The sequence below is a fragment of the Geotrypetes seraphini genome, chromosome 2, assembly GCF_902459505.1.
Source record: "Geotrypetes seraphini chromosome 2, aGeoSer1.1, whole genome shotgun sequence".
Lineage (NCBI taxonomy): Eukaryota > Metazoa > Chordata > Amphibia > Gymnophiona > Dermophiidae > Geotrypetes > Geotrypetes seraphini.
In genome coordinates this window covers 84,422,459-84,430,524 of record NC_047085.1, presented here as the reverse complement: position 1 = coordinate 84,430,524, position 8,066 = coordinate 84,422,459, and positions in this window count along the sequence as shown.

Sequence of the window (8,066 nt, the reverse complement as noted above, 5' to 3'; positions counted from 1 at the left end):
GGGTCAGACCAATGGTCCATCAAGCCCAGTAGCCCATTATCACGGTGGCCAATCCAGGTCACTAGTATCTGGCCAAAATCCAAGGTGTAGCAATATTCCTTGCTACCAATACAGGGCAAGTAGTGGCTTCCCCCAGGTCTTTCTTAATAACAGACTATGGACTTTTCCTCCAGGAACTTGTCCAAACCTTTCATAAAACCAGCTATGCTATCTGCTCTTACCACATCCTCTAGCAATGTGTTCCAGAGCTTAACTATTCTCTGAGTGAAAAAAAATTTCCTCCTATTGGTTTTAAGAGTGTTTCTCTGTAACTTCATCGAGTGTCCCCTAGTCTTTGTAATTTTTGACAGAGTGAAAAATCGATCCACTTGTACCCATTTTACTCCACTCAGGATTTTGTAGACTTCAATCATATCTCCTCTCAGCAGTCTCTTTTCCAAGCTGAAGAGCCCTAACCGTTTTAGTCTTTCCTCATACGAGAGGTTTGTGTAAATAGGATTGATAAGAAAGTTGTATTACAACTCTGTATTATAATATAGACATAAATGAATACTGTGTGCTCCTTTTAGGTAAGGCACTTTCTTTTAACTCCATTTTCATGCAGCAATGAAGATAATCACTACTATTGAATTTTTAGAGATAAATGTATCCTATGGCTATTGTTAGACACATCCTGGCACTTTTCATATCTACAAAAAGTACTGTATTTGGATTTGCAGGTGGGCACCAAATTCCTGCTATGTTCTGTGAATCTGTATAATTATTATCACATTTACAATGAATTCTTAGTAAAGATATTTACTGTAACATTTAAATGTGAATAAAATAGGCAAAAATATGATCTCAATATATCTTTAACCTTTTGAACTGTAATTACGAGTGAATCTGATCCTCTGTTTGAATTAGATACATTTCTAGAGCTAGAACTTTATTATATTTATAGCTGTCCAACACATACTTATGTGTTTTATTGCATGTTTACTTATTTACCTAAAATCTTATTGAATGCCAGTAATTTCTTTTCATCGCATGTCTATTACTCTGGAAGAAAAGCATACAGTTTGGTTAAAATAATGTTACCAGCCATATGAAAAGCAAGGCTGAAGCAAGGCTGTCTTTGCTATGAGTCTCCCCCATATTACACAAAATAAAATAAGCCTTTTATGGTGCATGTTTGCCTCCTTTTAAAATCCTGTGCATTAGAAAGATTGCAAAGACCAGCATAGTAGCAGTTGCATAATGGAGGAATTTTCTTATGGTTAGACCAGCGGACTGAGTCACAGAAATACCAGGGTTTAAATCCACTACTGTTTCTAGGGATCATGGTAAGTCACTAAAGGGTGGGCCAAAAGTAGATATACAGTATTTATTTATTTATTTTTGTTGTACAGGTATTGGATAGGTATAATATATAGAAACATAAAAATATGATGGCAGATAAAGGCCAAATAGCCCATCCAGTCTGCCCATCCACAACATACACTATCTCCTCCTCTCCCTATGAGATCCCACATGCCTGTCCTATGTTTTTTGAATTTAGACACAGGGGTCCTTTTATTAAGGCACGCTAACCAATTTAGTGTGCACTAATCGCTAAGGGCGCCTTAGTATTTAGCACATGCTAAATTGGTTAGAGTAAAAGGACCCCATTGTCTTTGTCTCCAATACCTCTACTGGGAGCCTATTCCATGCATCTACCACCCTTTCTGTAAAAAAAAAGTATTTCCTTAGATTAACATAACATACATTTTTATTTATTTATCATAAAATCCTTTCGGTTCTATGCGATTTACAGAAAGAGATAAAACTAACCAGTCAGTGAGTTACAACATATCTAGGTAAAATGGGTGACAACAGTAGGATGTACAAGGGGGAACAGTGTATATTTACAAGGAGGTAGAGCTAATCAAAGTCATCAAGTTAATATTTTAGACTATTGTAACATCATCTATTTAGGAGCACCCAAAAAAATTCTAAGAAAATTAAGGATAATTCAGAATACAGCTGTTTGATTGATTTTTGGTTTATAAAAGAACGACCATATTAGTTCATATTATTGTTTATTTCATTGGCTGCCTTTGGAGGCAAGAGTATTATTCAAATTTTCCTGTATCTGCTTTAAGCTGATATCGGGATTGTCTCCAGCTTACCTTTTTTCTCATTTGGTGTTGCTTAGACCATCAAGAAAAACTAGAAACTTCTACTTATTTGCTTATCCAAAAATTAATGAGTGTAGATATAAGACCTTCTTAGATAGGACCCTAGCATTTCAAGCTGGTAGGCAACAATCTTGGTTAGGTAAATGTATTCAGCAAGCTATATTATCCTATTGCTGTTTTTTGAAATTAATTAAGACCACTTTGTTCGATAAGTTTATTACTTAATGAGAGTTTCATTATTGAAATTCTATTTTACAAATATTTGTATTTTTTACTATATTATTGTATTTCGCTGATTGTCCAGCTCTTTTTAGTGTAAACCGCCTAGAACTTTTGGTTATGGCGGTATAAAAGAATAAAGTTATTATTATTATGGTATGGCTGAGCAGATAGCAATAAAAATTACAAGGTTGGCAGTTGGGTAGATGGAAGAAGTACAACTAAGCAGAGTCTGCAGGTTGCAGTGTAGCATTGGAGCAGCGTTCACAAGTGTCTTAAGAAGGATTGCCAAATTTAGAGAAAAAGTGAGTTTTTAAGAGCATTCTAAAGTGCATGTAGGTGGTTGATACTCTGACCAGTCGGTCTCTGGACGCAGCTTGATATGACAGGAGTTTGTTGATGAATCTTTTCTGAGTCCCGAACCTATCACCTTTTAACTTTATCCTATGCCCTCTCATTCCAGAGCATCCTTTCAAATGAAAGAGATTCACCTTATGCGCATTTATGTCATATAGTTATTTATAAGACTGTATCATATCTCCCCTCTCCTGCCTTTCCTCCAAAGTATACATATTGAGAACTTTAAGTCTATCCCCATACACCTTATGATGAATACCAACAACTATTTAATTCTTCTGGACTGACTCCATCCCGTTTATATCTTTTTGAAGGTGTGGTCTCCAGAATTGTACACAATGTTCTAAATGAGGTCTCACCAGAGCAGCATCAAAACCTCCTTTTTCCTATAGGCCATACCTCTCCCTTTGCACCCTAGTATCCTTCTAGTTTTCGCTGTCAACTTTTTGACATGTTTGGCCACCTTAAGATCATCACATACCATCACTGCCACGTCCCGCTCCTCTTTCATGCACAAAAATTCTTCACCCCCTAAACTGTACCGTTCCAACGGGGTTTTGCCGCCCAAATGCATAACCTTATATTACTTAGCATTAAATCTTAACTGTGAAATTTCAGACCATGTATATGGATGCTACTATATGATAATCAAATAAAAGCGAAATGATGTAACTGATACATAAGCTTCACACAAATGTTATTCGTGACACAAAATGAAAAAGAAGTAGGCACAGATTTTCTAAATAGCGCCGTTGTAGGTGGCTGCCTTAAAAGTGGCCACTGATCGTGTGTCAATCATGTGATGGCGTAATTTAGAGAATCATGCCTCTAGCAATGGTAGGCGCCAGAAATGTAGTCAAAGCACAGCTTATCTGCCAACTGTAACGCTCGTGTAGGTTGGTAAAACTGCAACAGAGAAGCAGGTGGCCCATCGCATTTAAACATCTTGAAAATCAAGCAAAGCATTTTAAATTCAATATGTGAGCTAATGGTCAACCAAAGCACATCACTTAGACTCAGGGTCACATACTCGAATCTTAACACCACATAATAGTTCATGCGGCAGCATTCTGAGCAACCTATATTGCCTGAGCAACATATTTTGGCAAGCTGAGCTACAATGCATTACAATATTCAAATACCGGAGTCAACATAGCACTAATAACAGTCTTGAAATTATGCACAGACAGATAATCTCTCAATCTTACTCAGAAGACAAAGTTTAAAAATGCCTGGGAGACTACTGACTTAACTTGAGGTTTACTACCCCTGGATACTTATATTAATGTGATACAGGTATCACAGCATCATCTAGCTGCGAAGGAAACATTGCCAGCTGCTGCTCACGACCTAAACACAAAACCTCTGTCTTAACCACATTCAGTTTCATCTGATTCAACGGCATCCAACTTTTAATCAATTGAAAATAGTCATTAAGAACATTCAAAGCATCATCAATTGATTTATTTACGGGAATAAAAAACTGGATGTCCTCAGCATACACTCGAAAGCTAATCCCAAACTCTCGCAGCTCCTTTCAAAGGGACAGCAAATAGATGTTAAAACAGAACAGCCAACAGAGCCAAGCCTTGTTGTACACTACAAGTTACTGTGGACCAATCAGATTTTTCCTGTCCTACCTCTACACAAAACATCCTATTATCCAAGAATGATTGAAACCAAACCAGCACCATTCCACCAATACCTATATTTTGCAATCTAGATAACAAGATTCGATTATTTACAGCAGCCTTGTACAACATTCGTCTTGCAGGCCACATATGACCCAAAACGGCTTGTCACAAGCCCAGCACTGCAGCTAGCCTTCTTCATAGAAACATAGAAGATGGCGGCAGAAAAGGGCTACAGCCCATCAAGTCTGCCCACTCTGCTTACCCACCCCCTGTCTATGCCCTAATGACCCAATTTCCTTATCTTGACCCTCGTAGGGATCCCACATGGGTATCCCATTTATTCTTAAAGTCTGGCACACTGTCTGCCTCGATCACCTGCACTGGAAGCTTGTTCCAATGATCAACCACTCTCTCTGTGAAGAAATACTTTCTGGTGTCGCCATGAAATTTTCCACCCCTGAAAACAGAGAAACTTAGCCCTGAAGCTTAACAGAGCTGATCAGTGCAGCAGCTCTCCAACTGGCATGGAGCAGGACTTTGTTTCTAGAGAGATTTCCCAACAACAGGAGCCTGGGGAGGAGTGGGAGCAGTATGAGGACAATCACTCCTTTAAACCTAGCATAGCTTCCAGGAAGACTCAACCTAAGAGGCAAGATCTAAGCCCTTTAGGCACACACCTGTTGAGGCTGATTGAAGGGCAGGAGAGAGCTCAAGGAAAGCTGAAGCCTGCCCAGCCCCCACACAGGTGTGGGCATGGCTGTCTCAGAGCAAGGCAGGTAGAGCAGAACAAGCCCAGGAGAGTTAGTGCTGAGCTCATAGAGGAAGCAGACATATGGCTGGGTGCTCCAGAGTTCAAGCAAGGGAATGAAATTGAAATGCAGGATTTGGAAGATTCCTCATTGCTGGACCAGCCAAATTGCCTGCAGCCAGATGAAGCCATGGACTTTTGCTCTGAACCGTTGGAAGAACGAATGCAGGAAAGTTAAGTTTTCTTTTTTCTTTGAACTACAGTGTGTTGTTGAATGAAGGAACTTGTGCTGGCTGTGGGAGAATTTAGAGTCTCATTGCAGAGAAAATCTACCCTGTTTGTATGGACTTTACACTGTGTTTTTTGTGCTGTTTTTGAAAGCTCAGCCACTGAGTGTTATAGTGGAAATTGTGGGGTGAATCCACGTAAGATTCACAGGGTTGGGACTGCGGGGCCAATTTGGCTGTTTTTTGATAGTGGATTCAACAATTCACCAACCCCACCAAGTTACTAGAGTTGGGAGGGGCAGCCTGATTAAATCCAGACAGGCAAAGTGTGCTTTGCTAAGACAAATTGACAAGACTGTGAAAGACTCACCAATTATTGTTTTCCTTTTTGCTCAGAAGAAGCTGGTGAGGGACTAACAATACTTACCCTGAGGGAAGGGTGTGAACAGCCATGTGCTGACTTAGCAGTCAGAAGGACTGTAGGGCTTATAGCCAGGACAAATGTGCTGTTTGCCTTTGTTTGCTGCTGTTTTTTTGGATCATTTTGAACGCCAGGACAAATGCTGTGTTTGCTTTTGTTTGCTGCTGTTTTTTTGAACATTTTGAACATTGGCTACTTTGCTAAATAAAGCTTTCTTATTTGTACCATTGGAAGAAAGAGAGCCTTATTGTATTGGGAGAACTGTGCTATTCTGACTACTATTTTCTCCTTATTACTATTATCCCAGCAGGGCTTTCAACCTTTAAAGGCATGCCAGAGTTTGTATTTTGTGCACTGCCCGGTAGCCTCCCGGTATCGGGAGTGCGACAGGCTGTAACTTTGGCCCGCACCCGATTCGGCTCTTACTACGCACTCCTTGGGGGTGTATAGAGGGAAGAGAGAGAAAGAGACTGCAGAGAGGTGGAGAGATTCTGGAGCAAGGAAGAAGGAAAGAGAGAGAGAAGCAGAAAAAGACCCCCCTTATTGAGGACCAACAAGCTAATTACGGCAGCCTGCAGAGCGAACCTAGTGGGCTGCCGTCAGTCTCCGCACATGTTCCCTGTACCGCAGTCCCACCCCTGATGACAGAGGAGGGGTGGGACCGCGGCAGAGGAACGTGTGCGGAGACTGACGGCAGCCTGCTAGGTTCGCTCTGCAGGCTGCCGTAATAAGCTTGTTGGTCCTCGATAAGTGGTGGTGGTGCTTTTAAAGGTGAGACTAGGGGGGGCTGGAGGACAGAGTGAGAGCCGTATCGAATGCGGCAGTGGGAGCGGTCACAGTGTGGAAGATGACCTTGCTGGATATGGGAAGCAGCGGAGGTAAGGCCCTGCCTGTCGCGAGGGTCCCGGCAAGATAGGGATTGCCAGAGATGCTGGATCTGGACACCGGGTGTGGGGGCAGAAAAGGACCTTGAGGAGGGTGGGAAAGCAGATTTAAACCAAAAGGTAGGGGGAAGGCAAGGCAGATGCTGTGCTAGAGGGGGTAGATAAGAGAAACACCCTGAATTGAGGAGAGAAAGATGCCAGGCCCTGGGGAGGGGGAAGGCAGAGAGTGAGAGAGGCAGAAAGACCTGGATCAAAGGTGGGAGGACTCAAAATGTTAGCAGAGGGAAGATAGAGAGAGAGGGAGAAACCTGAAACAAAGAGGAGGCAGAAGAGAGGGGGGCAGATGTTGGACTTGGGGGTGTATAGAGGGAAGAGAGAGAAAGAGACTGCAGAGAAGTGGAGAGATTCTGAAGCAAGGAAGAAGGAAAGAGAGAGAGAAGCAGAGAAAGACCTGGAAGAAAGGAGAACAAATGCAGGGGTGGGGGTGTGGCAGTTTGTAAGCAGAAGAGACAGAAAGAGAGAGAGAGAGGCCTGGCCAAAGGGGAAAGACAGGAGGCAGATGCTGGACTATGGGAGATGCAGATAGAGGAGACAGGGGGGAGAGACCCTGAGGAAGAACAGAAAGATGGAAGATCAAAACAGGCGGGAGAGAGAGGGAGACCTGGAACAAAGGTGGTGGTAGGCATAGGTGCTGGAATGGGGCGACACAGGAGCCATGGCCTCCCCCAAAATTGCCACTTTTATCCCTGGTGGTTCAGCAGTACAGTGGGCAGGAGCGAGCTGTTCTCGCTCCTGCCCCACTGCTAACCCAGTCTTCGCGGCTGGTTTCTTCTTCTGGATCAGGTATTTAGGGGCCAACTTCTGTAAGCACATGAAAACATTTACCAAGAGCTTATAAGGTATCTTGTCCCTTACTTTCAACCAATACAACCTTATAAAATATTCCATTACATGCACATGAATTCTGGGCCACCTGAAGCACACCCAAAACTGATTCAGGTACTCCCAAGAACACCAGACTGCAATAGTTGAAAATGGACAAAACCATCAACTGCAGCACCATCCTAAACAATGTGGCCTCCAAATAAAGTCTAAGACCATTGACTAACCGAAGATGAAAATTTACCTTCCGAACTACTGCAAGCACCTGCCCTCTCATAGTGAGTCCTGAATCCAAAAGCACACCGAGATACTTCACTTTGGCCTCACCAATACTCTCGCCCCCTAAAATTTCCTTCTATAAAGGGCTATTGCACCTACCCACCTTGGCCCTTTTTTATTGGTGCGATTTTTTTGTATTATCTCCTCCTGAGGAAGCCCTGTTGGGTGAAACTTAGGACTACGTAGAGGAGCAGTCAACTTATTCACTTTTCGAGCACGAACCACATTGAAGCACAAGAAAAAAACGAATAAGCAA